General features: G+C 37.6%; 1 protein-coding gene across 3 annotated transcripts in view; it reads left to right on the top strand.

The window, feature by feature from the left end:
* The window catches only part of MED15 (mediator complex subunit 15), a 442,919-nt gene extending 424,176 nt beyond the window's left edge, over positions 1-18,743 (top strand). For 2 of the 3 annotated variants that reach the window (XR_016546979.1, XM_090374288.1), the window contains one exon: positions 15,702-18,743. The gene's annotated coding sequence lies outside the window, so the exon portion shown is untranslated. The remainder of the gene's footprint in view (positions 1-15,701) is intronic. The other variant, XM_090374289.1, reaches the window with a different exon arrangement.
* The last annotated feature ends 4,577 nt before the right edge of the window (positions 18,744-23,320 follow it).

Below are 23,320 nucleotides of genomic sequence, written 5' to 3' on the forward strand. Positions count from 1 at the left end.
AGATTCAGACAAACAGCTTCATTGGTGGCTTCTATTTCTTCCTCAGGCGGGTTGGAAGAATGAGAGCCCACAATCTCATCTGCACCGTCAGCTGTTACCCGCAGACCAAGATTTTCACCAAGCTGCAGAATTTTTTATTGTTCCTGTCCCTTCTCTTCCTTTGGCTGAAATCTTTCAAAATTTGCAGAAATGTTAGGCCACAGAATTTTCCATCCTTATGCTAGATGCCTAGTACTGATATCCTTCCAAGCTTTTGCGACATTATTTATGCCATTTGGGGGGGGGGTGTCATCACTATCAGTATCATAAAAACATTGCCTAAAAGTTAGCTTGTGGTATTTTTGCTTGAAGTTGGCAATGACATTTTGATCCATATGTTGGATTGGGGGTAGTATTTGCTGGAAGGAACTAAATTTTGATAAAACTATGCAGAATAAGATTTTTCCCATGAGGAGGAGCATTGTCCAGAACTGATGTGGCTTTTTTTGCTAAGTTTTTGCTCTTAAGATATCTTTTCAGAGCTAACGTAAAATAATTTTTAAAACCTGTCATCAAAAATATAAGTGGTGATCCATGCATTTCGACAGCACTTCAAAAATTACAGGGAGATGTGCCTTATTGAAATTTTTTAATGTTCTCTAGGGTTTTCAGAATGATAAACTAAAAGTGGCTTCATTTTAAAATCCCCAGAAGCATTTGAGCCAAGCATCAAAGTAAATCTGTCTTTTGAGGCTTTATGGCCTGGTAATTTTTTTTCATCTTCCATAACATTTTTTTTTAGGCATTTTTTACCCAAAACAATCTAGTTTCATCAAAGGTAAATACCTGGTGAGATGAGTACATATTTTCCTCCATCAAATCACTGAAACTTGCCACATGCTCATCGGCTTTCTCTTTATTAGCCAAAAAAGTTTCACCATGATGTATCTGCAATTTAACACCTGTCCTACTTTTATATCTGCGGAACCAACCTGTGTGCCAGCATTAAACTCCACATTAATCACTGGTTGCTGCTCTTTAAGTATAAAGAAAATGGCTCTGGCTTTCTCACTAATTAACTTTTGACTTAAGTAGCATCCCTTGTGTTGCTTTCTTCAAATCCACAAAGATAATTCTGACTCCACTTTATTTACAATATCAGCATGTTTGAGTTATTCTCTCCATAACTAACTTTGGTCAACTCTTATTTTTTCTCCATTTAATAACACAGTAGGAACTGTGATGCACACTAAATCTACACATCTAGCAATATGAGCTGTAAGCTTGCCATTTTTACTGCTTTGAATAATTTTTAATTTACTTTTTAAATTTAACACTTTTCTGAATGTTTTTAACTTTCTTTCATCACAGTACTGATCAGTTTTCTTCACAGACCCCCTATTTCAATTAAATTAAATCAATTAAATTCATGATTTTAATTGGAATTTTAAGTTTAATTTTGATATGTAAGTAGTTACCACATAATTATATACGTATGTAATAGAGAATATTTTATATGTACAAATATTTGAATATTAAATATTTTGACTGATATTTGTGCATCTTTTCACTTTTTTTTTTTTTTTTTTTATGTACACCCCAAACATGAGGTATTAGAACCTATAGTACTTAGTACTGTGCTTGGGTTGGAGGTTGAGAAGGCGAAAGAAGATATTTCTTGACATTGGACTTCAACTTCTGTGGACTGTAATTTTCAGGAAATACGTATGAAGGAAGGTTGTTCCAGAAAACGGCAGTTGAATGAATAAACGAGGAAGACGAAAAGTTGTTTCTGTGAGTTTGAAGTTGGACAGTAAATGGATGTTGGCTGGTGGCGACACGTGTTCGGACTATTTTCAAAGAGAGCGGGATTATAGAAGCCAATTCAAAAGAACAGTGCCCATGGAAGTATCTGTAGAAGAGGTATGCAGCAGAAACAGTACATCTATGAGACAGTGAGTGGAGAGACTCTCTTAGAGATGAATCATAAATTAACCTAACTGCCCTCTTCTGAATGGAATCAAGAAGCCTGAGAGGTTTTGGGGGCACCACCCCAGATGTGGGAACAATATTCCATGGTAGGGTGGATTTGCGATTTATAGAAAGTGAGCAGCTGTTTGGAAGAAAAGTAACGCCGAGAGAGAAAGAGAAAACCAAGTTTTTTAGATGCAGAGGAAGCAATATTTGTAATGTGCTTGTGCCAAGAGAGACTAGAAGTCAGGGTAATCCCCAAAAGAGATGTATCATTTTGCCTAGAAATCGGAGTGTCACTAAATATAAGCATAGGAGCAGAACAATCCTTTTTGTGAGAAATAAGACAAGACCGAGTTTTAGAAGGGTTGAAATCAACTAAGTTGTCTTTGCCCCACTGGAGAATTACCTGAAGATCGGCATTTAAGGAATTGGTAGCAGATTTTCGAGAAGTTGAAGCTGATTGAGCAGGGCAAAGTTTCTCAAAATGGAAAGTAGAATGCAATGTGCTATCATCGGCAAAACTATACATAGGATTTACAGTTAATTGAAGAAGGTCATTAATATACAAGAGGAAAAGAGTGGGGGAAAGAACTTGAACCTTGGAGTACACCGACATTAGTGGAGAAGTTAGAAGACAGAGTGCCATCTACCGTCACCCTCAGTGAACGATCAGAGAGAAAACAAGATAACCAATTACTAAAAACAGTTGACAAACCATAAGATGGAAGCTTGTTTAGAATACCTTTATGCCAAACACGATCAAAAGCCTTTGAGATGTCAAGAGCAACTACTTGTGTTTCACTGAACCTTTCCATTGAATTAGTCCGTAAATGGGTAACATAAGCCAGAATATCACCAGCGGATCGACACTGACGGAATCCATACTGGCGATCGTTGATCAGACGGAAGGTTTCTAGGTAGTTTAAGAGTTGGTGGTTAATTGATTTCTCCATTACTTTAGAGAGAGTAGAAGTAATTGGATGGGAGGGATTTATCACCCTTTTTAGAAACTGGATGGATATGACCAAATTTCCAAGCAGAAGGAAAAACACCTTTGGAATAAGAAAGTGAAAAAAGGCGGCAAAGAATAGTTGTAAATTCAGGAGCACAGGTTTTGAGAACAAGTGGAGAAATACCATCGGAACCTGGAACTTTCTTAGCATCAAGATTCGTCAAAATCCTTCTGACATCCTTTTGACGGAAGACCACAGGAGCCATTGAATGGAGTGTCTTGGGAATGGTGGGAGGTGTTTTACCAAGATCATTAATACATAAGTTGGAAGAAAAATGAGATGCTCATTTTTCAAGTAGATCAGCTTTATTCTTGGCTGAAGTGACAACAGAACCATCTGGTTTGGACAGAGGTGGGAGGAGAGATGGGCAAAAGTTGTGGCCAATAGCTTTGGCAAGAGACCAGAATGCTCGGTTACCATTAGGCAAGAAGCAAGTTTTCTACTCTTAACCTGTTCAAAATCTAGTTTGATCTGATTAATAACTGCTTTACAATTGTTGCGAGCTTTGGTGTAGGCAGAAAATGAAACTCAAGAATTGGAAACAAGCCAATTTTTAAAGTGGAGGGTGGGATAAAGGATTCCATTCCTGCAAAAATAATTTCACTGATACCATCTGAGCAAACGTTGACATCAGAAGTTTTGAAACAGTAATCCAACCAAGGAAAAGAAATCTTGCAGGTCATCCCGTTTTGCATTCTTTAATGCCAAACAACACGAGGTTGGGAATAGCCGAGAGATAATGGCTCCATTGGAGAAGAGACAATCACCAAGTTGTGATCTGAAGTGTCTAAAGGACCTCTCACTTCAACCGTGTACTTAGCAGAGTTTTGTGAGAAGAAGATCAAGCGTGTTGGCTGTATGATTAGAATTGTCCGGTATTCTTGTAGGTAAATGAACAATCTGTGCAAAGTCAGTAGTAATTGCAAAAGCCTCAGCATCTTGACCAGCTGGGTTGGTGTGACTAGAAAACGGAAGCCAGCTGGAGTTGTGAACATTAAAATAACCAAGGAAAATTACCTCACTGTTAGGAAAGTTGGACTGGAGAAAGTCAAGTTACAAAGAGAGTTAGTTGAAGAGCTCCAAGTGATTAGTGGAGTTTGGAGAACGGTAGAGAGAGAACAGATGAATTTGACACAATGAGGTAGAGAGATTTTAAGCCAGAGAAGATCAGAGAGGAGATTCCAAATTGCCAAGTCTCTGACGGAATATCAGAACGGACATATGCACAAGTACTACCTTTGAGGCAAAAGGAATCATACAGAGAATAATTTGGACATCTGAGATGAGCAGTAGTTGAATCAACCGATAACTGAGATTCTGTCAGAAAAAGTACATGGGGTTTGGCAGACTGCAAGTGGAAATGGACTTTGTCGAGATTAGAATTGAGACCATGTATATTTGTGAAATGAATTAGGAAGTGTTTGGGAGGTTTAAATCTTTTAACAGATAAGCTTGCTCTATTAGTTTGACAATTCATGGTGTATTCAATAGTAAGAAAAAGTGGGTGGGACGTGCTGTATGAAGTAATGAAATTTTTGGATATAGCGTACATGTGGTAAGAATATACCCAGATCCGTGACATAACGTGGCCTCGACAATGCTCCCCACATACACACTACTTGGACTCCCTCCAGTCACTACGGGGTTCGAGCCCATCACCACCAAATACGGAGGATGTGGAAAGGTCAAGGGAATGACCACTGCAAATTCCCGGAGCAATATGGCCTTAGTTGCTAATTCTCCTAAAAACCAACCAAACAAACAAACAACCCTCCAGTCACTATCTGGCAGAGTAGAGGTAGCAAGATTATACACTAGCTGATCCAGAAGCCTCCTAGAGAGAGTTACCAATAGGTTCGGTCTGGGGTACCAACTAGCGGCCGGCCTGCGAACACCATTTTAGAGTTGTACCCTCAAAACGTAAGGAATATTGGATCTCACCACTGTGTTCATCTTAACCTCAAAATTCATCAATCATACTGCATGATGGAAGAGATAGGGAAGGGTTGACCGGTACTTAGCTCTAGAGACTAAACATGGGTTCACCACTTCAAGCCTCCAATAAGCAAAATGGTGGTTTAGCACCGGTTGATGAGTCATCTACCACCTAGTACTGCCTGGTAACATAGAGGGGCGGGATTTCTCCATGTGGTGTAGGCGCCACACCTCGACCCCTGCTTACGTTGGTTCACACCTGGTGGTCACCCACCATGTACTTGTGCATGGAGGTTAAAGCCAGGATTACTAACAGTCGCACCATTGTGAAGGTGGAATCAGAGGATTTGGCTGTCACAGACCGTCCCGACTTTGCCGAAATTGGGTGCACTTGACTTGAGTGTCATCCGAATATCAGTTCCACCAGCGTTTTAGACTCCCAGGTAGGAAGTACAGCTTGTCTGGCCTATCTGAGAGAATGTCTGTGACAACCACAAGGACCACTACCGTTTATTACTGATTAGGAAATATCCTATGGCACCGACCGCAACTCACAAATGGATATGTTACCATATGGGAATGTGGCACTCACTTAGGGCGGATTCACTTAGCGCTCTGTTTTTCCGGAACGAATTATTAGCATTATTAAGCATGGGGTCACTTGTATATTAATTCCAAATAAATTGTTAGTGTTTATTAATTCCAAATAAACTGATTAAGTTAGAATACATGTTATAACTGACACATTAATATCCATACAAGTTATATTATTCCTATTAATCCACTTATATAAATGCCTACATATGCATACGCTCATTCTTTTATGTAGGAACAAGTTATTCTCAGAGGACAACATTTGTATTTGATTTAGTATCTAATTTTATGACAGTACATCATCAGCCATAGTTTCTGAAAGAGGTGCCTCCGTATCCAGGTGGGAAGGAGCAGCAGTGTGTAGCACACGCTTCTTGATTATACCGGTGTTCGAGCCCATCACCACCAAATACGGAGGATGCGGAAAGGTCAGGGAATGACCACCGCATATTCCCGGAGCAATATGGCCTTAGTTGCTAATGCTCCTAAAAACCAAATAACAAACAAACAAACAACAACAAACAGTTTCTGAAAGATGTTTGCACAACACAAGGAGAAAAATCTTATCTACCTTTTGCAACATGAAGAGTGGCTAAGACTAATCTGTAGTTAGGGCTAGCATTATAAAACTGTAGACAGAAATACAGGGTGTAACTAACAAGCATACATGTGGAAAGTAGTGCTTACTGTAGGAACAAAAGAGAGTTTTAAAGGGAATAGCTGCCTATCTTGATCTCTATTAGGTAGTAAAGTCTCCTAGTACCTTATCAATAGTGAGTCCTGACCTTCTGCTGCTACTGATCCCTCATGCTCTTCTCATAAAAGTATTGGTATTGTATAATGCCACATAGAGCTCTGTGCTGTTGTCAGTTAAGCAAAGGATGGCTTAAAAGCTGGTAATATTAATTAATAACTTTCTAGAAATACAGTGCAAATTGTTGAAAACAATGGGACTTGTATTTCAGTAAAGCTTGAGACTTGGAAAAGAGAAAGGTTTGTGTTATACGACATGGCTGTCAGGTAGACATGCTGAGGGAACAAGGATGAGACTTAATTTGCAAGTTAAAATAGGCATCGTGCTACAGAGTATTAGAATTCTGTTACGTGAGTTTCAGTGGTCAGGGATATGTGAGACTAAGTTTGGGAGAGGGTTATGACAAATGATATTGATAAGTATCAGTCCAAGGATGAGATGAGTATCATGTGAACCTTGGTTGTGAGAAAATTATGTTAGTGAATCAAACAAATTAACAAAATGGGTTTAGGGCAAACGCAATTATACAATGTTGGCTTTCGGCTTGCACCTAGCTGAACCAAACATCATTTTGACTAAGTGCAGTCTTCAGAGGCTGACTGAAAAGTCACCAAGCTTCCAAGTCAAACTGTTCCCAAGAATCTTGAAAGCTCAGCTAGCAAACTGTGCACACTACCCTATGGATGTCACACGGCCACTGCTTGTTCTGCTAGAAGCCGGTGTTCGTCATATTGTGAGAGCAACTATCTGAACAACTCAGTAGTTACTCATTCACAGCATGAGCCGACCGGGCTAGCCGAGTGGGTAAAGTACCTGCCCGGCAACCCAAAGGTCGCGGGTTCGATTCCCGCCTCGGGCTTGGATCAAAGTACTGCAAAAACCTTGGGAGGTGCAATATGGCCACAGAAGCCGATGCGCCAACAACTACCAAATCAAAAAAAAAAAAAAAATCATTCACAGCATGAGTTGGTGGATTCATGCTTTCTGTAAATTAAGTCAATTTTTGGGTGTTGTTGATCTTACCTGAGAGCAAAGGAGAGGGTCCCTTTAGGCTTTCACTAAATCTCAATATCCCATCATTTCAACTTCATAACACATTCTAAAAGTATTCTTATTCGTTATCAATTATCTTGAGTGGCATTATCCACTCAAGATAATTGATATGATGTGATGATTTCCATTATAGAATTCAGCCTTTGGTTTCATGATGTGATTATATTGAATTCCATTATTTCTCCATGTTTCACAATCACTTCCCCCCCATCCCTTGACTGTTTTTAAGTCATCATTGTAGATAATGCAACTCGTTAGTCCATTGAAATCTATATACTAAAAACTTGGGTGACTTCAATTGTATGCCATCAAGAAGCTTAGTGTGTATTAACTATAAGTAAACAAATTGCAGTTAAACACTCTTTAACTGCAATTCATAAACTTGAATGACCACTATCTCATAAAGCTTCTGGTTACTTTGCAAGCAGGCCTTCATCTTTCTCACCTTGACCCACTGCAGCTTGATTTCCATAAAATGAGCAAAATATCTTCAGTGAGTTTGCCACGTCTTGATCACTGCAGAGAATAGTGAATGAACCTGGACAGTCCTTTCAGTGCCATTTTATGTGTTCTCTGTTATGCTGTAAATGGCATCACCTTTAGAGAACAGAGCAGTGCACAAGGTTCCTTTGTATCTGTAACATGTTCGGGTTTTGTGCATTCATGTACTACTGCAAAATATTGGTACATTAAGATAAGACAGCATTTTATAAATATTATAAAATTGTGTAGCATATCCTTTGGCATTAATACTGTACGGTTTTGTGGAACAGTTTCCATTATTTTACAGAACATGGAAATATTTCTTCAGTGGAACAGTTTTTATTTGGACAAGTGATGCTCACGCCCATGGATGTCCCTGCTTGTCTTTCTAATTTGTTTCACATAATTCAGTCTGGCTGACCAGAACTTGGGTAGGTCAGCCCATCAGTACCACATTCTCCTTGAATTCAGTTGTACACAGCTTCATGACAGGGTCATTGTCTTGCTGAAAACATAAGGTTATATTACAAAATTACATCTATTTTGGAAGAACAGCATTGTGGAGACTGTCATAGTATTGATCCTTTTATAGAAGACATTGACAATGAAAGCCATACCCAGAAAAGCAGGGTTTCCAAATGTTATCACTGCCATGCTTCAGTTTCAATATTATACTTCTTTTCAAAACTTTTTTTATGGGTTAGTGCAATGCCAAAATTATTCCATCTTATAAAAACAGCATGTATCAATATTCATCACTTCAAAAAATCCTTCCCATTTTTTCCAGAGAAGTTTCTGTGAGAATAACACCATTGCACCTGATGCATTAACTGTGCATTAACTTTTGTAATGAAATGTTTGTGGGTTGCAGCATATATATGAAACTCCTTAGGTGATCAACTTTTATTCATTTCTTCCAGGAAACACAACTGCAGTTCAGAGACCCTTGTAAAAATTTGTCTGGTGTTGACAATAAACACTGAACACTGGAAAAAATGTGTATTGGTGAGGTATTTTGTTTTTTTGGAAAGGTGATTATAATGGACTTGGACATTTTTATAAACCACATTACTGTGAAGATTATAATGACAACTCTATAGACAAATACAGCGGTCCAGCAAATAAGAATGTCCCATCATGAAGGATTTTAACTCTCTTGATACTGATTGGAGCTCATGGGTTAGCAGCTCATTTCTCAGTTTGCTAGATGGCTGCTTTCTTCATTAGTGTGTTAAAGAGGCAACAAGAGAAAGCAATTTTCTTGATCATGTTATCAGCAGTGATTCGGCATGTATTAAGAATCATCAAGTTAATGGACCTTTAGGTGATAGTGAAGAGTGTATTGGATTTATTAAAAATAATAATAATTACTATCAAGAGAAGGGATTTCTTCCTTTAACTGTAAAGAGAAGGGATTTTGTTTTTGCATAGACATTTTTTAAGTTCTTTTCAGTCGGACAAACTAATGTTGCCAAAAAAAGTGTGAATGCCAAGTGATAAATGTTCGGAGGAGTAATCATAGTAACCACTAAGCATTTCATACCAAGTAATAGACATAGCTGAAGGTTTAGACCAAATGGATTTCAGATGAACTTAGTCGCAGAGAAGCAAAATACAAGGTCCTTCATTAAATATAAACTACTACTCTATAATAAAGTTAATCAGGGTGTTAGCCAAGCTAAGACATTATGTAAAGTATTTGGCTAAGAATACAATGGATTTTTAGGGTATGTTAATACTATGAGGAAAGGGATGAATCGCATTGGTCTCCTGGATATAAATGGCAGCTATTGATGGTCCTGTATAGATTGCTGATAAACTGAATAAATATTTTGCATCAATGTTCAGACATGAAGTTTTTAAAAACAGGATTAACAGAATTCTGTCTAATACTGATTGGAAGTTTAATGATTTTATAATAGCAGGAAGTAAGTTGAAAGAGAAAGAGGTGCATCTAAAACTGAAGAAAGCTCTTGGGGCTGATGGAATTTATCTACTTAAAAGAAGTTGCAAAATGCATAGTTAAAACTTTAGTTATAATAAAGTGAGCATCATTAGATCAAGGAGAAGTCCATACGGGTTAGAGATGTGCAGATATATCTTCACAAGATTGGTTCAAAGGGTGAAATGAATAACTACAGACCTGTAAGTTTGTGTGACAGGAGTTAATTAAAAAATATTGCAAGATCGTTTTGATAGGATGTATTATTAGCAGTGCAATCACAGGGCAGTCACAGCATGAATTGGCATTAGCAATGACCACATCGTGCAAGGAAGCCTACACCTTATGTTGCACTAGCCAAAAAAAAAAATAAAATAATGATAAGAAGAAATTTAAAAAATAAATAATTAATAAAGGAAATAGATAACCTATCCATTTCCCTTCTCCTGCAGGTAATTATCGAGCTGACCTTTGAACTTCCCCAAACTGTCAGCCCCTACCACCCATGTAGGTAACTTATTTCAGTAATGTATAACTCACTGGCTAAAATAAAACTTTAAGCAATCCAGTCTAAACATCTCCTCCATAACTTGAATTTATGGCCCCTAGTTCTAGAATCATTTATAACTGTGAAAATTTCATCCTTGTTCATTTTACTTATGCCTCTCAGAGCCTTAAACACCTCAATTAAGTCTCCACTAAGGTGCCTAATATCCAAGCTCTGCAACCCACATATTCAATGTCTTTCCTCATATGGACACCCTTTTGCCGATCTCACCAGGCGAGTTACTCGTCTTTGGATCCTTTCAAGAAGCTGAATGTCTTTCTTTAGGTACTGTCTCAATACTTGAACACAGTATTCTAAGTGTGTTCTAACAATAGCCTTATATAAGGGAATCATGACGTCCTTATCTCTACTAGCAAATGTTCACTAAATAATTGATAGGACACCATGGGCCTTCCATGCAACGTGTCTACAATGCTAGAACTTCATGTCTGACAGTATCGTACCACCCAAGTAGGTGCCTCCGTAGCCAGGTGGGCAGGAGCAGCAGTGCGTAGCATACGCTTCTTGATTAGACCGGGTTCGAGCCTATGCCTGCCAAATACGGAGGATGCAGAAAGGTCAGGGAATGACCACCGCAGGGCAATATGGCCTTAGTTGCTAATGCTCCCAAATAACAAACAAGCAACAACAACCACCACCCAAGTGTCCCTTTCCTCCACTACTGGCTTTAGTTCAACTCCACCAAGTATATAAGTTATTTTGGGGTTACTGTTCTCCAGGTTACACTTTGCTGGATTAAAGCATAGCTGCCATTTTCTGACCATCCCTGAAGTCTATCAAGGTCACTCTGAAGAAGCTCTGCTTGGCAGTGTTCATTAACTACTTTACCAATCTTTACATCATCTGCAAATTTAGACATCATGCCCTCTCCCCCTTCATCGACTTTATTTATGAAAATCAAAAGCAACAGTGGTCCTAATACTGATCCTTGAGGAATCCCACTTCTTACATCAACCCAAACTGAGGAATAACCATTTATCTCAACCCTCTGCCTCCTGCCCTGAAGCTATCCATCTAAAAATATCCCTGTGATTCCAACCTGTTCCAGCTTATAAAGTAATCGCTCATGTAGGACTGAGTCAAACACTGTGCTGAAATCCAAATAAACAATATCAAAATTATTCCCTAAATCCAGTCCTGTCAAAATAACTAACAAGATTAGTTAAGCGTGATTTTTCCCTTTACAAAACCATGCTGAGTATCCTTCAGAATTCCATTTCTATCTAAATGATCCTGAGTTCCACCCTTGATCATTGCCTCCATGATTTTCCGTACTACTGAAGTTAGACTGACTTGCTGGTAATTTCCCACTTCACTCTTAGAACCGTCCTTATGTATTGGAAATACATTGGCACTTTCCTGATTCAACAGAATCACTCCTGAGTCCAGTGATGCTCTCATAATTAGCCTCAGTGATTCAATGCACTGACTTGCTGCCTCCCTTAAAATATAGGGTATATGCCATCAATCCCAGGAGCTTTACCTGTAGGCTCGAAAGTTTTGTCATTAAATAATCATGTGAAATTTCAAAATCATTAATTAGATATTTTTTGACTTCACTCCCATAATATCAGTGCGACGTAACTGTTAAGTTCATCTGCAACTTCAGCTGGGGTATCTAATACTATCCCATGTCCATTGCATAAGGGCCCGATCTGGTTTGTCCTTCTCTTATTTGCATTTATATATGTGAAGAATTCTTTGCCAGTGATTTCTCATAATCTGCCTTTGCAAGCCTAACGTTTTCTGTGGCACTATTACTGATCACTTTGTAGCTGTTATAAGCTTCATAACTTTTATTGCTCTAACTTTTCCATGCAGTCTTTTTTTCTGACCAAGTAATATGGTAATTTCATTATTCATCCAACTTGGAATCTTCCTTGTGGAGTATTTTGTTAATGGTATATATGCATTCAAAGCTTCTGTGATTAATGTTTTAAAACTAACCATAATTCAATTGTATTTGCTCTCTGTGCGATATTTACTCAGTTAATAGAGGCCATGTAGCACCTTAAAGCATCATAATTTCCTTTATGAAATTATAACCCATTCCTTTGCCTTTAACTACTGCTACCTCTCCCTTCATCGTCCACCATAGAACTCCATGATCCCTTCCTGCTACTGGTTCCTGTACTGTCAGCCTGTGGCGCCTCCGTAGCCAGGTGGGAAGGAGCAGCAGTTCGTAGCACACGCTTCTTGATTAGACTGGGGTTCGAGCCCGTCACCACCAAATACGGAGGATGCAGAAAGGTCGGGATGATCACCGCATATCCCGGAGCAATATGGCCTTAGTTGCTAATGTTCCTAAAAACCAAAATAATAACAACAACTGTCAGCCCTGTTATGCCATCTGGTTTGTGAGTAATGATGAGGTCTTGAATATTCTTTTCCCTAGTACTTTCCCTGACATGTTGATACAAATAGCAATCATCTAGTTGATTTAAAAATTTTGTCCCCCATGTCAAGTTTCCTTCCCATTTGCTCCAATCAGTTAGAGGCAAATGAAAATTGCCCATAATAAGACATTGATGCTTACTTGCCAATTCCATTTGCATGTAGAGGCTCTCATTGTAATCTTCACAATCATCTGGCTGTAGATTACTCCTACTCCCATTTTACCTTTGCTTCCAGCTATCTCACACCATACAGTTTCTATACTAGCATGCAAAACATCTGAATCGGGAAAGCTTTTGTCATGCTCAGGCTGCTTTTGATAAGAAGCATAACCCTATCTGCCCTATCCTTCCTAAATACATTATACATACTGCACTGAAACTCATTATCCTCTATCTGCGGGTGACGCCATGTTTCTGTAAGCCCTATTATGTCTGTGTTGTTTGTCCTAGCCAGCAGTTTGAATTCACTCGTTTTATTGACTACACTTCTGATAAACAATTAATTAGCTACCCGACATATCCCTTAAAGTTATTTAAGCTCGCTTGACATTAGCTACCTGCTCATTTGAAACATTTCTGCCCTCGGTACATCTTGTTAATGTTTTCTGTTGCAGTAGCAAACAAGGATATTGAGGTTACTTTGACCAATATTATCAGATAAATGCATATCTGTATTACCCTTGTCCCCCCCCCAAACTGAATCCTTAAAGGTTCAGTTTCCCTGAACCTTTAAGGTATCTCAATAATACTGGCAAAAACTCTTGCACTGCCTTTGTTTAAATATATTCCATCTCTACAAAACAGATTCCTTCTACCTACAAGTGTGGGCCAAGCTGATAAAACTTTCCCCCCAAAAGCTTTGCAGAATCCAAGTCTTGAGTTAATCCACAAGGCTTTCAGGATATAATCTCTCCTATTGTGCCTGGGCAGAATTGCAGACACATAGATGTTGTAACCTAACTTGTGGCATTTCTTCAGCGTGGTCCTATGTTTGTCTAACAAATCGTCAGGGTGTGTATTGTTAATATCATTAGTCCCCACATGAATAATAATAATATTCCCCCCACACACACTTAAAATCCGACAGTCTGTTGATGACATCATTAATAGTTGCTCCCAGCAGTCATACCCTGGTTCTAGTGTACCTAACACTATTACAAAAAATATTTCCCATTTACCTGACAATAGTCTCCTAATAGAACTAAATCCCTTTGAACTAGAGTTGTTTTGGATTTGTAAAAGGTGAATCCTCCTTGACCATTCTGATTAGCTACGAGGTCATCACAAGGAACTGGGTGTGAAGAATAATTTGACTTCATATAAATATATACATCATGTACATATATATTTCAGTAAAGCTTTTGATATGCAATGTAAGCAGATAGCTAGGAAGGCATATGGTGGGCCTGCCTATGTTATATAGTGGATTCCAATAATTTGGGGCACCGGTTAATCGGAGCAGCCATTTATTTGGGACAAATCTTTAAGAACAGAACCCAATCAAGAAAATGGTCAGGGTTTACTTTGCTTAATTGGGACAACATGCCGTTTAATCAGGGCAGGAGACTGCAGCACACGAGATTACCCTACAATTGTCTCCGACCATACCACATGGTTCAGTCAGATTTCTGGAGGTCACAACCATAAAACAATAAAAACAATTAGCAGTCCCCTGTTTATTGGGCTTTTCTGTTAGTGCTTCGATCATATAAAAAAGTTAATTTTCAGAATCTGCTCTTCATTCCTATTTTTTATGCTTCATAACTTGTTACTCCGTTCTCACTTGCGAATATCGTGTTACTTGCGATTTGTGTGCCCCATGTTCTTTGTTGTTGATTGCTTATCTTTTTTACTGTTTTAAATTTTATCCCCCACCCACAAATGTCAGTGAACGGAAATATGAACTAGTTAGTATGTACATATTACAGTACATATTAATTAAGCTATGTACGTAAGCATAAATTTATTTTTATTTTGCTAACCTGTGAAAAATATTCTTCCGATTTTCACGTATCATTTAATTTTTTAATTGGTAACGTAATAAAGTGTAAATTTGTACTTAATACGTACCGTATTAAGTACAAATTTAGTAAGTATTAAGTAATCTTTACTTTTATAGCCTGTGGATAATATTCCTTCTGGTTTTTTTTTTCACTAATTAGAATCGCTGTTTAATAGAATTAAACTTTAATTCACAAGCGTGATCACAATGAGCGGTGCTTACTATGTATCATATAGTGAACGTGATTTGGCTATGGTGGTACTTTGCTATGGTAAGTCCATGTGGGGCAGCCACTTAATTGGGCCAAAATGCACTAGTCGATGTGTCCCAAATAACCGGAATCGACTCTGTGTGTGTGTGTGTGTGTGTGAGAGAGAGAGAGAGAGAGAGAGAGAGAGAGAGAGAGAGAGAGAGAGAGAGAGAGAGAGAGAGAGAGAGAGTGCATTTAGAATATTGTGTTCGGGTCTAGGGGCCTCGCTTGAAGAAAGACAACTAAAAATGTTTCAAAGGAAGGCAACCAGATTAGTGGGAGGTGGTGATTGATTTCCATATGAAGAACACTTAGGAAGTGCAGAGTGAAAAGACACCTTGTGGGGGGGGGGGGGTGCTGATAGTTATGTATTAGTGGAATAAGTGAGGATAAATGATTAACCCCCCTTTTTTTTGTTTTGCTGATGCAGAACATTCCACTTCCTTGCATCATTTAGTCATTATAATATTAAAATCAACAAGGAAGGTATATTTTCACTAGCAGAAGAAAGAAGCAGGTGACACGAATACAAAATTTTGGATAGTAACAAAAAGCTGGATATAACAAAGTTTACTTTTGGGCAGAATGCTGTAGATCAGTGGTTTTCAACTGGGGTGCCATGGCACCCTTAGTTGCTACCACAACATTCAAGGTGTGCCACGTAATTTGGGTTTAAGTTACTTAAACTTATTTTTTTTAAATTTATATATTTATTTCATTATAAAAAAGTACATCTTTATCTTACCTATGTGGGTTAGGATTTTCCGTGCTTACTACTACAAAAACTAACAAGAGGAAAAGACTATGAACAACTGAGGAAGAAATGACAGCATGTCTCTCCAATATTACACCTAATATCATTGAAAAGTTATGTAAACCAAGTGTTTAATTCCTTCCACTGTATGGTATCTTTTTAATTTTGTGGTGATCTATAATTAATGTGTATTTAGTACCTCTGTATAAAGAATAAAATTATTATATAAGTATATATAATTTGTATTATGAATTGTAATTTTGTTTATAATTATATTATTATAATAACTATCATATAACATGTTTTTTTTAATATTAGATACATATATACAGAGAGCAAGAGAATTGGATCTAATAGCCAGAAAACTGAGCAGGGATGCCATTATTAAAAAAAGATTGAAAAACTGCTATAGATCATTGGAATGAAATCACAGTGGTCGAGGTTGATATGCTGTCATATTTTCAAATGTTTTGTAACTTGAAGCAATGTAGAATTAGAGGCAAGTTAATACTATGGATAAAGAGATAGTTAAATGGTTACAAAGGCCACTGTTCAAAGGATGGTTACAAAGGCCGCTGTTCTTCGTGGATTGATGTGATAAGTGAGGTTTCACCCAGTATCGATGTTCCCTTGGTGTTTTCATTATTTATATTAATATTTTAATAATATTGATGTAGGTATTTCAAGTTTATTAGCTGAGTTTGTTGAATGACACAAAGGTGGCAACAGTGCCTAAAGAGAATAATCAGGGTATGCTACTTCAAAGGAAGTGTATCTAGATAAATTCAACAGGTGTGCTGAAATGTGACAATCGAGGTTCAACAGTGATAAATGTAAAATACTTGCATTTGGGTAAGAGTAATCTCAGAATTGTCCCACATCTACAAGTTGTTCACAAGCGTCATTACTAACAGATTAGAAAGAATACTTGATGGAAATCAACCAAAAGAGCAAGCTGGCTGTAGGACAGGATTCTCAACTGTGGATCACCTTCGCGTAATATCACAGCTAATAGAGAAAGCAAATGAATATAAAACACCATTATGCCTGGCATTTGTGGATTATGAAAAGGCATTTGACTCCATACAGCATAAGGCAATATTTTGGGCACTGGAAAGACAAGGGATAGATACCCCATACATAGACAAGGGATAGATACCCCATACATTATGATATTGAAGAAAATATATGAGAACGTTACCTCCTTTATTAGACTATGCAAAGATAAGAACAAATTTAAAATTGAGAAAGGAGTTCGACAAGGAGAGACAATATCTCCAAAGTTGTTTACTGCTGCCCTTGAGGAAGCTTTCAGAAGATTAGACTGGTTGCAGAAAGGAGTCGATGTGAATGGAGAGTATGTAAACCATTTATGATTTGCAGGATGACATGGTGATCATAAGCCACTATCCCAAAGAATTAGAGGAAAATCTTAATCAGTTATGCAGAGTTAGTAAGGATTTCGAACTAAAGATGAATATGGCTAAAAAAAAAAAGTAATGATGAACAAGTATGCCACAGAAAGAGATATAATCATTGAAGGAGCAGTAATTGAAAAGGCGGATTCATAAACTTATGTGGGACAAGTCAGCTGTAATAATGATAAATGGCTGGAAGTCAAGAGAAGGATAAATTTCGGATGGATAGCATTCGGGAAATATAGTCACAAACTGAGGAGCAATAGCTCAATTTGTCTGAAACATATTTTATGTCTGAAGCATGGGAGTATAATGTGAACCAATGTATATTCCCCACCATGACTTATGGAAGTGAAACTTGGGCACTCACCAAAAGAATGGAACAGATTATATTAGGAATCAGACTGTTAGATAAGAAGAGAAACACATAGATTAGGCAGCAAACACAAACAAAGGACATTCTTATCAAACTAAACTGAAATGGACTTGGGCAGGACACATAGCTCGAAGACATGATGATATATGGACTAAGAAAATAATAGAATGGTACCCAAGAGGAGCTAAAAGAACACCTGGAAGACAATGACGGAGGTGGATAGACAAAATTCACGAGTTCGTGGGTAGTAAATGGATGGCCATTGCACAAAAGAAAAGAAACTGGAAAGTTGCTGGAGAGGCCTTCATCCTGCAGTGGATTGAAAATGGCTGATGATGAATCTTAGAATAACTGTCTAAGTAGTACTAAACTGAAGGTGGTGAATATGAAAAAAGATATAGGGTAATGTCTTACATGAAATTTTCTGAGTAGTGCAAAAAAGGTTGCTAGAACAGCCCATTAGGTTCTGTCAGTGATACTCATGAATTTTATGTATATCAGTGATATACTTTGTTTATCACTGATTTACCACTTTGGTTAATTACTACTTTGTTGCCAGCAGCAACAGAGTGGTAATTATCCCATTGTGTAAGGAATACTGAATACAAGTTTAGAAACCTTGTCTTAAAAAGAACATAGATATTTTAGGAAGGATGCAGAGAAGAGTAATGTGATTAATTGGGGCCACAAAATATATTCTTAACAAGAAAGACAGCAGTTCTTTAAATTGCACTTTGGAAATTAGACATCTGTTGACCTAGCTGAAGTGCTGAGCATTTAGTTTTCACACTTAAAAGGTTTAAGTGAGCAAACTAAATGCTGATGGTATCTTCACTCATTTTCAGATGAAGCACACAATGGATATTAATATGTTTGCTGTGCTAAACGTTTATAAGCATTATGGTACAGCACCCAACATACCATACCGCATATAGGGGCGCCTCCGTAGCCAGGTGGGCAGGAGCAGCAGTGCGTAGCACACGCTTCTTGATTAGACCAGGGTTCGAGCCCGTGCCCGCCAAATATGGAGGATGCAGAAAGGTCAGGGAATGACCACCGCATATCCCCGGAGCAATATGGCCTTAGTTGCTAATGCTTCTAAAAAACAAATAACAACAAACAACCGCATATAGGCTGTCATTCTTAAAAAGTCAATATTACCAGTAATATAAAAACACAAAATGAACTGCTTGATTCTCTCAAAGTATTGATTGAACTCTAAGCTGTTAGCATCAGTGATTGATTTTTGTTTATAGCCTGGTACATATTTTTATTTTATTTTTTAATTTAATTTAATTTTTTTTCCCCCTGATTTACAGCTAAGTCCAAAAGTGTTCACTTTTAGATGTGAATTCCACACTTTTACATCTTAACATTCTAAAACTGTGGCACATTGAATGGGCTCTCTCAAATACAGGTGGCTGTGAACATGCCAATTTAAATTGAAAAGGGTTCAGAATAGACATATGGAAATTGGCATTCAGCCAAAGATTAATGGAAGATTTGGAGATAAGAATATCTTTGAGAAGCCTAATTCAAAAGGAAAAGGGGGCCCCCTCATAATTTTTGGTTTTTGAAAATTGTCAGTGATATTCTCAAATTCTATAAATAACTTTGGAAGTGGTGCTCTTTGTTTTAGATCCATTTCTTCAAAGTTGCTGCTGACAGGAGTGTGTGTGTGTGAGTTTCAATTGCTTGCATCATATTACTAATGTTAAATGTACTAAAACAACAGTCTCCCTGCTTGTCATTGCCAGCTACCTCACATTTGCATAAAATGCTGCAGGTGGAGATCTTATTGAGAAGCCTCAGAATCTATTGTACTCTCTTTACTATGGCATCCCCATCCAACCACGTGTACAGATTTGTTGAGCTCATTTTCCAAGTGCCACGTAAATTAAATGACGGCAAGAATTTGCATTAAGTAATTATGCTTTAATAGCTTATGGTAAATGTACACACACAGTTCTTGGTCTTTGTAACAGTTTTGAATGTAATTTTTTTAGAAGAGTACTGTTTTACATTATGTAAATAAATAATTGGTATTTTTTTGTATATTACAAATTAGCAAAGTGTGAATTATAATGTAAATAAATATCCTGTAGTTTTTTGTGTAAAAATAAAGCATCATATTTTACATTTCTGATTTTTGTTATTTAAAGTGTACTTTCAATTTAAATATTTTAACACATATGCATGTGTATGTGTGAGAGGGACAAAGATGCTGCATTTTTTGTGTACAGTATAATCTTGGTAACTTTGATATTATATACTTGGATCTTAGAAAGGCTTTTGATACTGTTGCACATGGAAGACTGCTGCACAAATTGGAGCACTGTGACATTGGAGGCAAATTGCTGCAGTGGATAAAGGGGTGGCTGAGGGGGAGAAGACAGAGAGTGGTAATCAGTGGACACTGCTCGTCGTGGACTAATGTTATTAGTGGAGTCCCTCAGGGCTCAGTGTTGGGTCCATTATTGTTTTCTGTATTCATAAATGATATTGATGATGGAATATCAAGCTTAATGTCCAAGTTTGCAGACGATACAAAGGTTGGCAGGGTTGTTAAGGACACTACTGATGCTATGCTGCTGCAACAGGATCTGGAAAGGTTGAGCAGATGGGCTGAGAGGTGGCAAATGAAGTTTAACATTGACAAATGTAAAGTACTACACATGGGAAACAGCAACCCCAGAGCAACGTATCAACTCTGTGGTACTACACTGACAGTGGTAGAGAATGAAAGGGACCTGGGGGTGGTTGTGGAGGCAGATATGAAGTTCTCTGAGCAGTGCAGATGGGCTGCAAGAGTAGCTCATGGTGTATTGTCAATGATATATAGGAATTTTTCTAGCAGGGATAAGGAGGTGATTATTCCCTTGTATAAGGCAATGGTCAGGCCACACCTAGAGTACTGTATACAGGTCTGGAGGCCTCATTTCAAGAAGGATGTAGAGCTGCTGGAACGAGTACAGAGAAGGGCAACAAGATTAGTGAATGGAACAAAGGGGTGCTCTTACGAAGAAAGGCTTAAGTTTTGCAAATTACAGTGTCTGGAGACTAGGCACCAGTGAGGTGATCTGATAGAGGTATATAAAGCCTTGAATGGTTTGAGCATGCTCAATGCTGATGGGATTCTTCCTCTCGCTCAGAATAATCACCTGAGAGGGCAAAATTCAAATTGAGGAAAGACAGATGTAGGATAGACGTGTGGAAATTTGCCTTTAGCCAGCGGGTGGTTGGTTGGTGGAACAGACTTCCATCCCTTGTCGTGGAAGTTGATAGCCTAAATAAGTTTAAGGCTCAGCTGGACAGGTATTTTGAACGAACAGAGGGGTGAAGTGGAAGTGGGTTTTTTTTTTTTTTTTTTGGCTGATGCTGCATAAGCTTGCTCTCTTGCATCAAATGCCTCTGCTAATGCTAATGCTAACTTGTCGCCTGTTTAATTCATCACATTATGCTGCTTATAGTGACATTTTAAGTACTGACCACTCATTTGCTCATTTATGTACTTCTAATTTTAATTAATCACAATTGAGGCCCACTATTGAAGATTTACTAAAATTTGTACTGTAGTACAACCTTTTGCATCGTTGTATATCTCAATTTTATGTGGAATACCTCCTCATAAATTAAAGTTTGAAATGAGGAGAAAGGATGGTTTAGCCACTATGTTTTTACGATGTATTGATATGAACAAGGTTTGTGTATTGCCAATTTAAATTGTTCAACTTCTTATCTGCATCGCTTTGCCAGCCGATTCCAGAAAAACAAAGTTTTTTTTTTTTTTTTTTTTGTTTATGTTCTTTGTTTTACGGGTGTTCGCTATCTCATACAAAACTCAGTTTTGTACTTTGTAAGTATCGATAACCATTTCACGTTCACTAATTGTGAATTTAATAGTCAAATTCATAAAGGTGTGAATTTTTTTTTTTTAAGCTTAAGTTTACTTCCATGTGGCAGTTCATGTTCAGTGTGATTCAATTATAGATTAATAGTGTGTGATTATACAGTGTATTCAGAAATACACTGCTTTACAAAATACTGTCAGAAACCCCCTGTGCATGCATGTTGGCTCAGACATGCCGGTATAAATCATGGAATTCTCCTCTGTGATTTGTATTGGCATATCAACACTTTTTTTTTTTTTTTTTTTTTTTTTTTTTTAAGGAAAACCACAAACATGAAAGGTATTAGAACCTATATAACTTAATATTGTGAAAGGGTTGACCGTTGAGAAGATGGAATATACTTGTTAACATTAGACTTGAATTTCTGTAGATTGCAATATGAGGGAAAAGTTGGTTCTGCAAGTTTGGAATTGAACAGTGAATGGTTGTTGACTAGTTATGTGGCATTCGTTCAGGCTGATTTGCAAATGATTAAAGGAATTACCCCTGCCAATTCAGACCAGGCCCGTGGAAGTATCTACAGAAACAGAAACAGAACATCTCTGAGACAAACAGTGGAAAGATTTTGTAAGAGACAGGTCATTCATTTACTTGACTATCCTCTTTTGATTGGAGTCTAGAAGCTTAAAGAGGTTTTGTTGGTATCATCCTAGATGTGGGAACTACATTCCATGGTAGGGCAGATTTGAGTTTTGTATAGAGCGTGTAATTGCTTAGAAGAAAAGTATTGCTGAAAGCCAAAAAAGAAAACCAGTTTGTTTCTTTTGTTTTGTTTTTTCTTTTTTTTTTTTTTTTAATGCAGAGGAAGGAATATTTTTGAAGTGCTTATGCTGAGAGAGATTAGAAGACCATAATCCCTGTAGAGATAAATGTGCTTATCTAGAAATATGTGTTGTCAAAGATGAGCACAAAAGCATTATTTTTTGCAAGAAATAAGACAGGACTGCATTCTAGAAAGATTGAAATTGTTTTCTTTGTCCAATTGGAGAGTTACCTTGAGATGGGTGTTGATGGAATTGGATATTTAAGCAGTTGAAGCTGTTTGTGTAGGGCAAGATTTCTCCAACTGGGAAATAGACTGTAGTGTGCTAATCAGCAAAACTATGAATAGGATAATAATGTTCAGGAGAAGAATGTTAATATACAAGATGAAAACAGTGGAAGAAAGAAGACAACCTTGAGGACACCAACATTAGTCAAGTTAGAAGAGAGAACCATCATCTCTTGTGAGTGGGCAGAGAGAAAACTGGAGACCCAATTGCAAAAATACAGTAAGCAATCCATAAGATGAGAGCTCATTTAGAATACCTTTATGCCAAATACAAACAAAAGCCCTAAAAATGTCAAAGAGCAACTGCTTGGATTTCACCAAATTTTACCATTGAATTTGTCCATAAATGGGTAATGTAAGCTAGTACTGACAGAATCCATATTGGCAGTCATTGATCAAATGAAAGGTTGAGAAAGAGAGAGAGAGAGTTTGAATTGGCAGTTGATGGATTTCCCATTTACTTGGGAAAGAGTAGAGGAAAAGTGAAGTTGGTGATAACTGGATGGGATTGGGATTGATTTGCCATCTATTTTAGGAAGTGGCTGGATCTAAGCAAATTTCAAAGCAGTATTTAAAAAAAATACCAGTGGAATAAGAAAGTGTAAAAATATGACAAAAACAGGAGCACAGGTTTTGAGAACAAGTGGAAAAATACCATCAGGACCTCTTAGCATCATTATTTTTCAGAATTCTAATCCTTCTGTTGGAAGATCACAGTAGGCAGTGTTATTGGGCACAGCAAAAGGTGGTTTGCCATAATCATCAATACAACAGAAGATGAGTAGAAGCTAATTAGTCTGCTTTATCATTAGTTCAGGATCCAGTAGTATCATTGGGTTTTAACAGAGGTGGGAGTATATGTGGTAG

Source organism: Mastigoproctus giganteus, chromosome 5 (genome assembly GCF_048544385.1).
Source record: "Mastigoproctus giganteus isolate SK-2022 chromosome 5, ASM4854438v1, whole genome shotgun sequence".
NCBI lineage: Eukaryota > Metazoa > Arthropoda > Arachnida > Uropygi > Thelyphonidae > Mastigoproctus > Mastigoproctus giganteus.